The 14,313-nt window shown below is 62.2% G+C and overlaps 1 protein-coding gene across 2 annotated transcripts in view; it reads left to right on the top strand.

Annotated features, from left to right (window-relative positions):
- Window positions 1–14,313, top strand: part of IL11RA (interleukin 11 receptor subunit alpha) — a 66,663-nt gene that overhangs the window by 28,994 nt on the left and 23,356 nt on the right. Inside the window, exon 1 of one of the 2 annotated variants that reach the window (XM_078852694.1) lies at window positions 5,670–5,776. The exons of the other annotated variant lie outside the window; for it this stretch is intronic. The gene's annotated coding sequence lies outside the window, so the exon portion shown is untranslated. Of the gene's footprint in view, window positions 1–5,669; window positions 5,777–14,313 lie in introns of those variants that run through there. 2 annotated transcript variants of the gene reach the window in all.

Here is a 14,313-nt window from a genome sequence, read left to right as displayed (position 1 = left end):
AACCTGCCCAAGGAGTGCCGGAGGGTGGGATGGGAGCAATCCCTCTTCGGCAGGCGGCGAGCTCACTCTTTCTGTCCTGTTTGCAGGTATGAACTGGATCGCCTTCCTTCCCCGCCCCCGCTCCCATATCCCCTCCCCAGCAACATGCCCTTGGGGCCAGTTATCCCCCAGAGCCGAGTGCCTTTGGCTCCCAGCGGTTTCGGGGGAGTGGGGGAGTTGGGGGACAGGGAGGGGGTCTCCATTGTTCTCAAGAGGAGCTGCTGAAAATGTCGGGGCCCAGCCCATCCTCCCAGCCCGTGCCCCCCTAGCCCAGGTGCTGGGCATGCTGGGAGATGGAAGTGCCGCAGAGACTCGCTCCGAAACAAGGCTGTCCTTTTACGGACCCCTCCCGCCCCGCTGCCAGCTGGGCCTGATAGCGCCAGGGCTCAGCCTGACAAGGAACCTCGGCCCAGCCCCGGGGCCCAGCGGGGGAGAACGTTATTTTTCTCCTTGATTTTTAATAGCTGTTTTCTGTAGCCCTAATTGGCTTGGCTTGAGCCGGAGCCAAGGCAAATGCACCTGAGGGAGGCTTGCTTTACAATCTCCATCCGCAGGCTCCCGCTCCCCTCCCAAACACCAGCTCAGCATCTGGCCTCTTCTCGAGGGGCCGGGGCCGGGGGCCGGCCGTGCTGATCGGGGGGGGGGGGTGCTCCCGACGCCACAGCAGCTGTGCGCGTCCCATGAAGGGCCGTCTGTGTGAGGGAGGCGAGAGGCGGGGGCAGATGGGCATGGCTGGGCTGCGTCTGGGCACGTGCCAGGAGGGTGCAGAGCCACCGCCAATGGGCGAGTGTGGGTCGTCCCGGAGACGGGACAGAGTTGAGAACAGAGGCACGGCCTGGCTCTGGTTTTCACATCGGCCCGTCGCAGGGCTCGGTGCGAGAGCGGCTGGAATGTCCGTGGGCTCACCCGCTCTCACCCGGGTGCAAGGGGCATTTCTCCTGCTGTCTGCACACAGGTGCTAGGTACCTCCGTGCTGGGCAGCGTCGGCTCTTCTGCTATCTGGGGTTTTATAGGCTCGCCCAGCTGAGCGCACATATAGGGTGGAGAACTGCTATTGAAAACGTGGCCCCTTGCAGCCCAGACAGGAATCTGGGCCCCGCAAACCCTCCACCCCACCTAGGCAGGAAAGGGGGCTGTGTAATGAGCCAGGGGCCTGGGAGCCAGAGGTCTGGTTTCCATCACCAAATGCTCACTTAGGCTGAGCTTGCTGGGGCAGGGTCCCTGCCTAATCTCCTGCCATGTCTGTTACAGCACAGAGCACATTTGGGGCTTAGCGAGTCATTTCTTCTTATTGTTATTAATGAGTAATTGCCAGCTCTGTCTGTGGCTCACTGTGGGCAAGTCACTTAGTTGCCCTGTGCCTCGGTTTCCCCATCTGTGCCTTGAGCATAGTTCCCCTGACCCTGCTTGCAGAGTGACTGGCTGACTAGATGCATTCAGGTTTGCGAACCCCTTGGAGGCCCGAGGAAGGGGGAGGCATCTCTCCTAGCACCATGCAAGCTACGGCAGCCTCTGGGGGAGTGGCCACATCTCAGCTCCTCAAGGACAGCTGTGCACGGCCTGTGGCAATGAGGGAGCATTGTCTGCTGCTGGATACTCTCCCCACACGTTGGGGGCGGAAGGTAGTGCTGAGTGAACCCGCAGAGAGCGTAGCGTGGCCTGGCCTGGCTTGACTCAGCCTCCGAGGTGTTGGCTGCTGATCGGGATGCTCTGCAGATCAACTCCCTGACCCCCCTGGGTGTGTGGGATTTGGCAGGAACCCCGGGGAGCACCGCCTGCCAAGCAGCGCATCCTGCCCCTGCTGGGAGTGAGGAGACGTGTGCACAGGGAACATAGCCCAGGGGTCAGGGGTAACCGAGCCGCTCTGCTCACACAGGTCTGATTGCAGGATTGGGGCCATAGTTTGCCCATGCAGCGCTGCCCCCTACTGGGCGCGAGTGTCTCCTGCCCCATCATATGCATGTCCGCTGCTGCGCTGGCTGTGTCCCCGCTGTGGAAAGTGGTGCATGCCCCCTCCCATGGGGCCAGGTTCACTCTTCCAGCTGGCCGAATGTTAACTCCGTACAACTTTCAAAACAGAAGGTCGTTCACCTCTGTCCTGCTCTCGCTCAGCCTGTCTGACGGCCTGGGGACATTCTCGGACTGGAGCCTGCAGCTCCCACGGGGAAGCCAGAGACGCTTGGGGTCAAGGGGGGGCTGGAGCTACAAAATGCCTGCGTCCTTCCTGCAGCGTTTGTGCCGTTACACAACATTACAGTCGGCTGCAGTTGATGGGGCCAGAGTGTGGGTGAAAGACACGAGTGGAAGATAAAGCAGCTACTACTGCCGCTAGCTATAGGTATGCTCCCTTAGCTCAAGTGCTAGAGGCCTTTGTTTCCGGCAGCGCTGAGAGCAGGTTCCCGCCCCACTGCCCTCGTGTGCGAGGAGATTTCTGTAGCCCTCGTGCCCGTTGTTCGCAGCGTATGGGCCTGGATTTTTGATGTCCAAAGCTAGAGCGGGGCAGAGACCAGAAATTCCGTCTCATGGAGGATTTGGAGATTTTGAAACTTTGGCTTCATTTTGAATCGGAGCAAAACAAAGGGAAATTTAAAAAAAAAAAAAGTTTTGGTCGATTGAAATGTTTCCTTTTTAACCCGTTGTGGTTCCGCTCCCTGTTCTGAGACGCGCCGTCGTGTAAAATCAGCCATTTCAGAACGAGCAGTGGGAATGTTTCGTCCTGCAAAGGTGGAAACGGGACGGTAGAGACAAGGTGGGGGAGGGAAAACCTTTTGATTGGACCAACCTGTGTTCGGGAGAGAGCCAAGCTTTCCGGCCTACGCAGAGCTCGTCCTCGGGGCTGGGCATTGAGCTGTTCGCTGGCCACTGCACCTGGAGTGTCTCTTGCGATCGGGGTTAGCTAGGTGCGCTGAGCAGTCCGGTCCCCCTTGCACTGAGCGGCAATGCAAGGCGCTGCCCCCTTGCATTGAGCAGCCTTTCCGCGGGTCCCAGGGCCGAAGAAGAGCTCTGTGGAGTGCGACAGCTTGGCTGGCGGTAAAAGATCTCACCTCAGCCCCCTTGTCTCTCCGATATCCTGGGGCCACTCACCCTGCAGACAGAAATGGGACACCAGCCTTGTTTTCTGTTTTGCGGAACCATTTGGATTTGGACGCGGCTGCGTTGGCGACAGGAAGGGGACCCATCGGAGCTTTTCTGACCGAGAGGCCCCCAGGCGCAGGGTGATTCTTGAGCCCCAGGGCCGGGGCACCTGCTTCCCGTCACACCGTCCTGTGCCTCGCTCCGTGGCTGCCGGCTTGGGCAGGGACTCTGCTGAGCGGGAGGTGTCCTACGAGGAAGTGGTGCGGGTGGATTAGCTCCGGCAGCAATTGCCCCCCTTCTTTGTCATGCCGGTAAAGTCACCGAGGATAAATGAAGTCGAGGGACCCATGGGGGGCTGCACAGTGCTGCCGGCTGATGGATACCGGGCGGGGCAGGGCTGGAGGCAGAGCCTGCTGCTGTCCGTGCCCCTCCCACCTCTCCTTCCGGCTGACGTTGAGATCACGGCAGGCGGCCGCGGGCAGCATCTGCCCACTCTTGGCTCCTGGCGTGGGCCCTGCCAGCTCAGCAAGGCGGCTGCTGGGCGACGTGGAGGGCGAGAGCTGAGTGGCTGGGGCAGCTGCTGTTCTCTGGGACCAGGCCAGTGCTGAAGGCCATGGAGGAGGCAGTGTCTCGGGTGCATGGTCTCAGCGGTGCAGACCTGTTCCCTCCCCACCCTGCCCTGGGGGGGTGTCGCTTCCAAGAGGGCACTGGCCCTGCATCCCAGGTGGGGGTGGACTGAGCAACAAGGACCCCTTTGTCTCCCGCCCCTACAGCCTGGGGAGCCCTGGCTGAGCCCGGGCAGCCCTGAGCCCGTGGACTTTAGCAGGCGACAAGGGTGCTCGGCGCCTGTCTACCCACTGCGCTGGGTCCGTCCCCAGGAGGGGTTTGGGGAGGGGGGTGCAGCAGCCCTGTGTCGTTCCATCTCTGCTGTGAGCGGCCGCGGCCTGACGCCCGGCCCAGGTTGCTGCAGGTGCCAAGGAGCTAATGGGTCCTAGCTGGCAGGGTTGGTCCCCAGGAACCCCCAGTGACCCTGTGTGCATGTGGGGGAGGGCGTGTATTTCACCTGGCACCGCTAGGTGCCCAAAGTGGCTTTGTTTTGAAAGGGAGGGACAGCACATGGCCAGCTGCAGGCTCCCCTGTGCCCCAGCGCCGGAGGCCAGCAGGAACGGTGGCTGTTTGGGTTGGAGCTGCCGAGCTCCAGTGTTTGGCTGACCCGGGAGCCTTCGTGCTTGGAAGGGAGCGGAGGCCAGAAAGCTTCCCAGCCCCGAGCACAGCTCCCTCTCCTCTGCCCACTGGTGGGGGAAGTGCCGTGGGGCTGGCCGGGGACAAGGCGAGGGACAGAGGACATTCCCCAGCAACTGGGTCCCGGGCGTGCCACCGGGGCAAAGTGGAAGGTAGTTTTGTAGTGGGATTCATTTAGAGCTCATTGCGCCTAAGGAGGCAGCTCAGTGAGGGCCAAGGAATTGGCACTGGTGTGAACCAGTGGCTGGCACACGCTGGGCATAGGGACATGGTGCGGTTTGGGATTCCTCCTGCCCGGGCACCCTGCTCGGGCTGCAAACGCGGCCTGGCTGGGTCGTGAGCCCAGTGACAGCCCCAGGGCTGCTCCGGGCACTCACCAGCCTTCTGGCGACTGAGCAGGTGGTGTCCCCGTTTGTCGTGAGGCAGGCCAGTTTGCCATGCCCGGGCAGCGCCCGCTCTCAGCCTCCAGGAGCGCCGGAACCCTCCTCCCCAGGCCCGTCTGCACCCAGGCTGGCAAACTCTTCATGTACTGAGGGCTGACAATGGCCAGGCCGGGTACTGACACCCCCTCCTGGCAGGGTTTGGGGGCCTGGTTCAGATCCATTTTGGAACCGTCTCTTGTTGGGGTTCCCAGGCCTGCACCTCTCCCTTCCCCTGTTGGTGGGACATTCCCCTCCCCCTCCCGGGAGGGGGGCTGGAGGAGCGTCTGTCCCGGGGTCCCAGAGGTTAGTGAGGGGAGAGGCCCAGAGGGACCCGACCCACCCCCAGAGACGTGACGGGCTATACCACACTTGTTTAACCTGTGGGGAGCGAGAGGGGGCTCACTGCTGGACCAGCGCCTTGCCCTGCTCTTTGCAGCTCTGGGCCCCCCGTCTGGCTGCAGAGCCCCCCGGCCTGGAACCCGGCCTGCCCCATCCGCCTGGCGACCTGCGGCTGCCTGGGGGCTGAAATCGCCCCGCTCCCCCAGCTGCTGAGCTGTTACTTTGCTGGGAGGTTATTTTTAGGAATTTCTGGAGCGTGCGGTCGGCATGGCTGGGGGCCGAGGGGCGGCCCAGGCGGGGGTGGGGGCGGGGGCGGGAAGAAGGTTTTTTTTTTTTTTTTTTTTTTTTTTGCAATAAAAACTATTCCCAGCTGGCAGCGACTCCAGGCTTGGCTGCCGCCTGCTCTCAGTGCCCTGGTTTTCGGCTCTGCCAGCGCCTCGGGTTACCGCTGGGAAGCGAGAGGCTCTGGTTCCCTGCAGTGGGGCCGGGGGGGGCGCGCTGCAGGGGGCGGGCCAGCGCGAGTGAGTTTTCTGGTGTGCGCTCTCGAGCCTCCCGCTGCAGGCCAGGGGGGAGAATCCCCCCTTTTCTCCGCAGCCGAGCGCGGGTCGGGGCAGCCGGGCCAGCATGGGGACCTGCGGCCGTGGCAGCCGGCTCTGAAGGTAGGATGGAGGGATGGGGAGCCGCTCCGGCACACGGGTTCGGGGCCGGGCGGGTTTGTGCTGGGCCAGGGGCACCCTTCCCGGAGGAGGCTGCTGGGAGGGGAGGGGGAGAATAGTTGTGTATATAAGACAAAGCCCCTAATATCAGGATAGTCCGGATAGTATCGGGACATCAGGCCAATCGACTGGTGCTTGTGGGCTGGGGCTGCCCAGATGGCGCTGCCCAGCCAGGCAGCCCGTGGGCGTGCTGGGTCTGATTGGACATGGGGGTAAAGCTGATTTATCCCAGGGTGACCAGAACCAGGCTTGGGGGGTTGCTCTGGGTTTGCCCCCGGGGTGATTGGAACAGGGTCGGGCTGGAGGGGTGTTCCAGGTTTGCCCCAGGGTGACCGGACAAGGGTTGGCTGGGGAGGGAGGGGGGTGCTCCAGGTTTGCCCTGGCTGAGTCCATGGCGTGACTCTGGCCATCCCCTGGTGAGTGTCACTGTCTCAGTGGCCTGCCCCAGTGAGAGGGATGGGGGTCTGTCTCTGCTGCTAAGGGTCACGCTCCGTCCCTGGCTGGCCGCCCCACGCCACGTGAGAGGGGCAGGGCACCTCCAGGTGGGAAGCGGCCACTCTCTGCAGCTCAGTGTGATGGGGAAGGGGGCAGCAGGGGCCGGGCGGCTCCTGTGAGCGAACTGGGGGGGGAAGCGGGACCCAGCAGCACAGTGTAAACGCCAGTCTGGCTGCGCACATGCCTTGGCTGTGGTCTTGCCCGCGCCAGCCTCCCGCCAGGCTCTCCTGCTCTGCCTTCCCTCACAATCCACACCAGCGCCCTCTCCCGGTGCCACCGCAGCGCCCCCCTTACGCCAGCCGGCGGTCTGGCCAGCCTCGGGCTCATTCAGATTTCCCCAGCTGCCTTGGGAGCTCGTTAATCTGTCTGCGTTAACATTTGTTGGCTGCTTATGTCTATTGTCTTCTATTTTCGTCTGTGCTCGGAGCTGGCCGGATAGAGGCCTTTGCTAGCGTTCACAACAAACACGGCCCTTTCACCCCGTCCGTCCGAGGGAGTGTCACGCTTCTGGGGGAACCCTGAGGCAGAGAGGGGATTGCCGAGGGACGTCCTGCTCGCGCCCGGTGCCAATCCGGAGTCACTCTGGTTTAGTGCCGGTGTACTTCAGCTGACTTCGGTGGAGTAGCTGAGATGGGAACCTGGCCCCCGGTCCTGTCCTGATGGTGACTGTATGAACCTTGTCCCCGTCATGGGTTTCCCACTCGACCCAATAACGTGTGGGGCCAGGTCCTTAGCTGGTGTCAATCGGCCCCGCTCCAGCAGGCCCAGTGGACCTGGGCTGCTTGATGTGAGGTGAGGCTCCGGCCTGGTGCGATTGCTGCGCGGGGGTAGTGGATGGCTTGAGGGAGCTTGGGGTGTGCTCTGCTGACCGTCTCAGCCTGAGCTCTGCTGGATGCGCCTGGCTGGGGAGAGGAGGGACTGGCACCCCTCTGCCACCTCCCCGCTCTCTCCCTGGGGAGACCAGAACAGCTGGTGCAGTCGCAGCGCTCTGCTGGTTCGTGCCACCAGGGCACCGCACTGGGGAATGGCACAACCTGCCATCCCAGCGGCGTCCTTCTCCGGGCACACGCTGCGGGCAGCTGGGCAGCGCCACTCGGCAAGTTGGTTTACAATCAGCGTTACGCCCAAGCTGGTGTCGGAGCCAGGCACTCGGTCGCTGGATGTCACGATTTCAGGGGGATGGCTGCTGGCTCCTGCCTATAGGTCAGGACATGCCCGCGCTGCCCAGCCTGGGTGCTCCGGAGTGGCAGCAAGAAAGCAAGTGTTGGGGGGTGCTCCCACGAGTGAGACTCGAGTCGTACGAAGGGTGGGGGCACAGGTGAGATTTGCGGCTGTCTCTCGTTCTGGCAGTGTTGGTCTCCTCGCCGGCCGGGCTCAGCCCATTCAGGGCCCTACGGTTTGAGGGGAGCTGGGGACACCAGAGACGCTGTCTCCGTTTGATCCTAGTCAGAGGCAAGGCTGGGGGTGCAGCTCTGATCCCAAAAGCCAGGCAGGGGCGACTGTCCGCCTTGACTCCTCGTGTGCACAGCAAGCCCTGCGCTTGTTGCAATGGAGGGGGATTGAATTTCTCGGTCGTTCAGAACCGTCTCTGGGGACACAACGAGTTCCTCAAACAAACGGAAGCCATTCTAGTGCTTTCCTGTCGTTCCGAACCCCCGCGGCTCCCCGGTCCCTAGACACAGCCCACGGTTGGGTTTGTTCTGAGCATGGCCGCATGCATGCACGCATGGGTGATTCGGTGTCATTCCATGGACTTTAAATCAGTTCTCTGCTGATTTACACCAGCTCGGGATCGGGGTTTCTGCCCCCCGTGACTCCAGTGTAAACGGACTAAAGCCAGCAGCATTGCTCCGGGTTCGCGGCAGCAGGCTCCTGGCTGGGGCCAAGTCCACCTCTTGCACCCCAGCACTGCTGCGTCTGTTCTGAGCCTCTGTGTGCTGGGCCCACCGGGCCAGGAGGGTTCAGGAGCTGCATGGCTGGTGGGGCCTGCCCAAATGCCCCAGCCTGTGTTACATGGGTCAGCCCAGTGGTCGCCTTGGTCCCTTCTGGCCCCAGCACCCAGGAGAACCCCACTGCGGAAGCAGGCAAGGAAGGGGCTGTTCCTCGCCGTCCGATACCTTGGGGGGAGCCCCCCAGACGGAACGCTGGTGCAGGGCTGGCGGATCCGCATGGGGGCTAACAGGGAGGGGCAGGGCGAGGGTGGGGATATTCCTGAGAGAAGCGCTAAGCTTTGGTGGGAGAGGGACTGGAGCTAGGTCTGCAGCGGGCATGTGGGCACTGCTTTGTCGGCTCCAGCACATTCACACCCGCTGCAGAACTGGCCCTGGCTTGGCGGGCAGGTGCCAGGGACCCGCTCGGTGCCAGGCTCCTCTGGGGTCACTTGGCTGCAGCCCATGTGAGCGTAGCTGGGCTCCGAGCTCGCGTGGGGCTCCAGGACTCTGCTGTGGCGCTTGGAGGAAGGGCAGCGTTTGCAGAGAGTTTTTCTTGGTTTAATTGGCATCTTCATGGGGGGAAACCTTTTCCCTTCTAGGGCCAGTAACTGGGAGAGCGTTAAAGACGGGCCATGCAAAGGGAGTGCGAGGTTTGCTGGGCCATAGGGGTATTGCTGGGGGACTGACGGGCGCAGTCCGACACATGTTTCATCCTGGCCGTGACTGAGCCGGTGGAAGGAGCGTCCCTCCTCTGGAGAGGCGTTAAGGCTCCCTGGGCCCTGCTGGGTCTCTGGGCCTGGGTCCTTACCAGGAGCACTGAGGAGAACGTGGGGTTTGGGGGGGATCAGGCTTAGCCCCAACCACCTGCCGCTGGAGCTCTGCAGCTGGGAGGGCGAATTGGAGTTGCCCCTTCAAAGTCCTGGGCCAGCCCCTCCCCTGGTGCAAGTCCTCGTGGCGTCAGGCCTGGTTCAGGCCCGACTGCAGCCCCAGGCTGGTGGACCCGCAGGCAGCGAGCCCTTTGGGAAGCTCAGTGTGGTGACGTGTGCTCACTGCCCCCACAAGCCCGGGCTCTGTGCACAGGCAGTCGGGGTTGTGTAGGTAGGACAGTGCGCGCCCCCTGCCGCAATGCGGGGCAAGGCGTCCCGCCGGCAGAAGGCGTGTTTGTATCCCCGCTCTCGGACAGGGCCATTTCCAGGATTGCGTCCATGAGCCCCAGGGCCCGAGAGTCTCTTTAAAGGACACCCCGTACCCAGCCCCTGCTTGGTTTATCTTTGGGATCCACAGCCAGGGAAGTGCCTGGTCAGGCTGTTTGATTTGCACTGTTCACTTGCAGGGATGGCTCGTCCCTTAGGAGCCAGGGCTGGAGGGGCAGATCCCCGGCTCCGGTGCAGAGCCTGGGGGGAGTCAATGGAGGGGTCGGCCCCCCGGGTTGGGAAGCACTTTGCCGCTGTCGGGATAGGCAAGCCCAGAATATGGTTCTAGCTTATTCTCAAGGCGCTTTGGGGCTGTCTGACCTCCTTCGTCCTGGGCCAGGCGCCCTCTTCTTGCGGTGCTGGGGGGAGAGATGGAGGGGCCCTTGGGGCCAGGGCTCTTTCCCCGGACAGCTCAGAGACAGAAGCGGCTGTGCGAATGTTCCCTGCATTGCCCAGACTGAGGCACAGTGTTGGATCAGTCTCCTGAGCAGCGAGTTGCTTGGGGCCTCGTGTCCTGGGCTGGCACAGAAGGGCTCTCGCAAGCCGGTCGGGCTGGAGGCCCGTTGGTTTCTCGCCTGCAGCTGCAGCCACACGGTGCCCAGGTCCGTTTCACCAGGGTGCCCCCCAGGGCTGGAGGCCCCATCCAGGCACGTTAGAGCGTGGGTTCTAGTCGCCCGGCACGTGGCACCCAGCCCAGCCTGGATCCCCCTGCCATGGTGAGGGTGCCGTGGGCGAGATGTCGCCCAGCACCCAGGGTGGCTGACGCTGTGTTTGCAGGCGGGTGACCCTGGAGGCAGCAAGCTGGCACCAAGCATGCAGGGGGAGACGCTGCCAAGCCCACTTGGCTCCTTGTGCCACCACTTCACTGGGACTGCCCTAGACCACCCTCGGGGAGGATTGGCAGTGGGGAGCTTCGGAGGCCCCCATGGCGCCTCAGCCTGGTTGGCAGGGGCCTCTGTCCCCACCCCAGTCCCCGAGCGTCTCTTCCCCCCCCGCATCCCCTCCCCAATCTCTGCCCGCGTCTCCCTTTCGCTTTGAAGAGTGACATCAAATGAAGCAAAAAAACCCCAAGCACAGAGCACTCAGTCCAGTGGAAAGTTGGCCCAACCCTGGTGCCTCCCCCAGGAATCCCGGCCATCTCCTTGCCAGGCCACTGCGGGGCATGGCATAGAACGAGTGTGTGTATGTCTCTGTGCGCACACGCGTGTGTGTTTCGTCATCCTCAGCAGGAAACAAAACAAGCAGCAAACCCAGCAGAGATTCTTGTCAGTGGATGGGGGCAGAGCAGGACAGTGGGTGCCGACGGGCCATGCCAACTGCTGGGCGTTTTGGGGTGCTGGCTGGTTCAAGGCCCCCAGAGGCGCATGGGACTTGGGGATCAGGTCTGCATTTAGATAGGTCAACGGAGGCTGGGAAATCACAGGCGCGCCATCTGGAAGGGTTAATTTACAAACCGAGAGCTGCTGGGTTCCATTCCCTGGTTCTCGGGCTCGTTCAGCCAGCGGGAGCTTCCCGATGGGGTGACGCAGCTAACTTGTGTCCGAGTGCACGGCCATTTGATGGCCTGCAGGGGGTGCCGTTGGGAATAAGCTGGGACATTTGGGCTCACGTAGTTTGAAAGGGGATGGTTCTTGTGGAGGGCTGTGTTAGCAGGTCCCCTCCCGCCCCTCGGATCAGCTGGGATCAGCATTGTGTTTCCAGCGTCAAACCTTCCAAAATCATGAGTTGGCCCCCCACAGAAATCATGAGATTGGCTTGAAAGATCATGAGGTTTTTGGTTTTTTAAGTAACCCGCTTGGGGTCTGGTCAGTCATCCTCTGGGCTTCGAGGCTGTAGGGGTCACATTTCCTAGCTTCTCCCTGCAGCCAGGAGGTGCTGGAAACGTACTGCTTTGCTAACGCGAGCCAAGATTCCCCTCGAATCCCAGGACTCCGGGAGGTGGGGCTGTACGAGAACCGCCCCACGCTACGAGGCTTGTGAGAAAACCGCGAGCAAGCTGCGCTGATCTGGACTGTAGTGAGCGGGAAAACTCGGAGGAGCTTGGCCAACGTTGGGCGCTTTGGGCAACTCCCACCCCCCTTTTCTGCAGCAAGCCTAGGCTCTTCTGCCTTCTCCAGCTCCCTGCTGGCTGGCCTTTCGCACCGCATCTGCTGCCCAGCCGGCACCCGGCAGATGTCTGCACGCAGGAGTATTGTCGCCACCAGCAGCGCAGATCCGAGCAGGCAGCCGGCGGCCAGGGCTGCTGCTTGCATCTTGATCAGCCCAGATTTCGCCTGCATCATCCAGCAGGGCTAGAGGTAATGGCCACCCTGCTCACCAGAGCTCTGTGCGAATGCTGGGCTTTGCCAGGGCGGGCCCTCGCCAAGGGCCAGGCGGCCCTGTCCGCACCCAGTCCTTCCTTCAGAGCAAAGCAAGGGGCCGCGGAGCAGTGGGGGGCAGAAGGACCGGATAGGCTGGTGCCTCGAGGCTCGAGTCGCCCCTGGCCAGCAGCAGCCTGGCGGCTTGCCCCGGCTGGGGTCCCAAGGCCGCCCCTTGGCTGGCTGGATTGCGGGGGGAGGGGGGAGGAAGCTACTTGGACGGGCGCCAGACTCCCGCTGCATGGAGGGTGTTGGGATGGGAGGGGCAGCTGGCTCAGGCCGCCACCCCGGCGCCGTGTGATGGAAGATGGGGACCCCCCTCCGCTGACCCTCCCAAGACACCACGTTGATTCCGGGTGCGCAGCTGAGCTCGGCTTCCCACCGCCTGGGAGGGCTGGAAGCGGCTGCTGCATTTCAGCTCCGAGCCAGCCCCGCCTGCCGGGCTGGGCTGGGGTGAGGCCGGTCATGGCCTGGAGAGGTCCCCGGCTGCACCAGGCCGTGGGCAGCAGACGCTCTTGCTCTGTAATTAACAGCAGAGGAATCCACCCAGCGGAGGAAGAAAGTGTCCCATTGTTTCCCCTGCTGGGGACTCCCTGTGCTGGGGCTTAGGTCATCATTGGAGCAAATATAGAAGGGGGGCGTCTGTCTCCTGCTGGCTTCCTCTCTCCAGACCCCCCTCTGCTGCCCCAGCTCTGCTCTGTGGAGCTCTGTCTGTCTATCTAGTCTGTTTTATCCTGCCACCCATCACCATAGTATCTAGGCACCATCCACATTAAACTCCACAGTGGATCCCTTGTGAGCTCCAGGGGGGGTCTGTCTTTCTCCTCTTTTGGGACGTGATTCTGCCTGGGGAAGGCTTGTGGGTTTTGCTTTGCTCGCCGACGTTCCTTTGGCTGGTGGACGGGGTGTTGGAATTGTGGGGGGCGTTCGGGGAGAGGTGATGAAGTCGTTTGTATGTAGATTCGTGGCTGCCAAGTTTTGTGCAGCCTCGCGGGTGGCATTTTATGCCAGTTATTTGTAATGAATGGCGTTAACTGTGTCTTCATTCTAATGATTTGCCTGGTCCCCCAGACGTGGGATAGACCAGAAGGCACCTGCCCGCTCCTCCCAGTCCCTGCTCTGCAGGAAGGCTCTGCGTGGGCAGGCCCTGGGTGCTCATCCATAGGGTTCAGAGTATTGGGTAGGGCTTGTCCGTACCAGAGATAGGTAGGGTGTCTCGCCCAGGCTGGGAGCCCCCTGGGATGCAGGCTTACGGCGCTGACCTCCCTGGCAAAGCTCTGTGAGAAGCCAGAGGACAAGTGTGACGAAGTGGGACTGTTCTTAATGTTTCCTCTGAATAGTGTGGGGGTGCCTCAGTTTCCCCTAGGCAGTTCTTAAGTATCTAGGAGGTGGGATAAGGATGTATGCTCATTGCAGAGCCCTAGAGGGCAGGTGTGTGCAGGGGTCTGGACACAGAGAATGGCTGACACCCTGTTTCCTGGCAAATAATGGCCTGGGCCCTTCCCCCCTGCAAGGTGAGAGCTAAAGGGTTGGAGAAGAAAGGACTCAGATGACCTCCTGGCCTGGGAAAGGAACAAAGCCCAGGGGAGGAGGGGCTGGAGGGAGTTTCAGTTTGGGGCTGGCTGGAGACATGGAGTGAAGGGCAGACGTGGTTGTCTGGCTCACTGCCCCCAAAATGGACCCAGCTGAGGGGTCCGGTTCTCTGCACCTGCAAGCTCTGTGTTAGACCATGTTCCTGTCGTCTAATAAACCTCTGTTTTACTGGCTGGCTGAGAGTCACGTCTGACTGCGGAGTTGGGGGCAGGACCCTCTGGCTTCCCCAGGAGCCCCGCCTGAGCGGACTCGCTGTGGGAAGCACACGGAGGGGCAGAGGAGGCTGAATGCTCCGAGGTCAGACCCAGGAAGGTGGAAGCCGGGTGAGCTGTGTGTCCTGCAGACAGGCTGCTCACAGAAAGGAGACTTCCCCAGAGTCCTGCCTGGCTTCGCAGGAGCATTTCAACAGCATCGCCCGGGGACTCCGTGACAACAAGCCCTCTGTCAGAGAAGCTGGGTGTTCTTGCCTGGGTCATGCGGCCATTCAGCTGGGTTTACTCTGAGATAGCGCGTCTGCACTGAGCCCTTGGTCAGCCCTGGCCCTGCAGGCTCTCGGGGTGAAGGTACAGCGTGTTGCCTCGTCCAGCTCCTGGTGAGCTCTGGGCTCCTGTCCTTGCAGCAGGGCAAGATCTTCTAGATCCAGCAGCTTTCAGACTCGTCACCTCGAAGGGGGGCAGCCTGGTTCTGGGCTGGCAGCAGCTGCCCTGGGTTGTCTGATGGGGGCGCTGCGCAGAGCTACGTCGGGTTGTAGCATTCACTTCCGTCTCTGTCCCGCTCCCTCCCCCTGCGGGTGCCTGGAATCGTGCGGTGTCCCGAGGCCTGGCAAACGCTGGTGACGTCGGGCGCTTCAGGCCGGTACCAGGACAGGTGCCTTTTGGCTTCGTTTCCATGGTCACTCTGAGATAGCGCGT

Source organism: Lepidochelys kempii, chromosome 5, assembly GCF_965140285.1.
Source record: "Lepidochelys kempii isolate rLepKem1 chromosome 5, rLepKem1.hap1, whole genome shotgun sequence".
In the NCBI taxonomy this organism is placed as follows: domain Eukaryota; kingdom Metazoa; phylum Chordata; order Testudines; family Cheloniidae; genus Lepidochelys; species Lepidochelys kempii.
The sequence above is the reverse complement of the archived record's forward strand: the minus strand, read 5'-3'. Positions and strand labels throughout refer to the sequence as shown.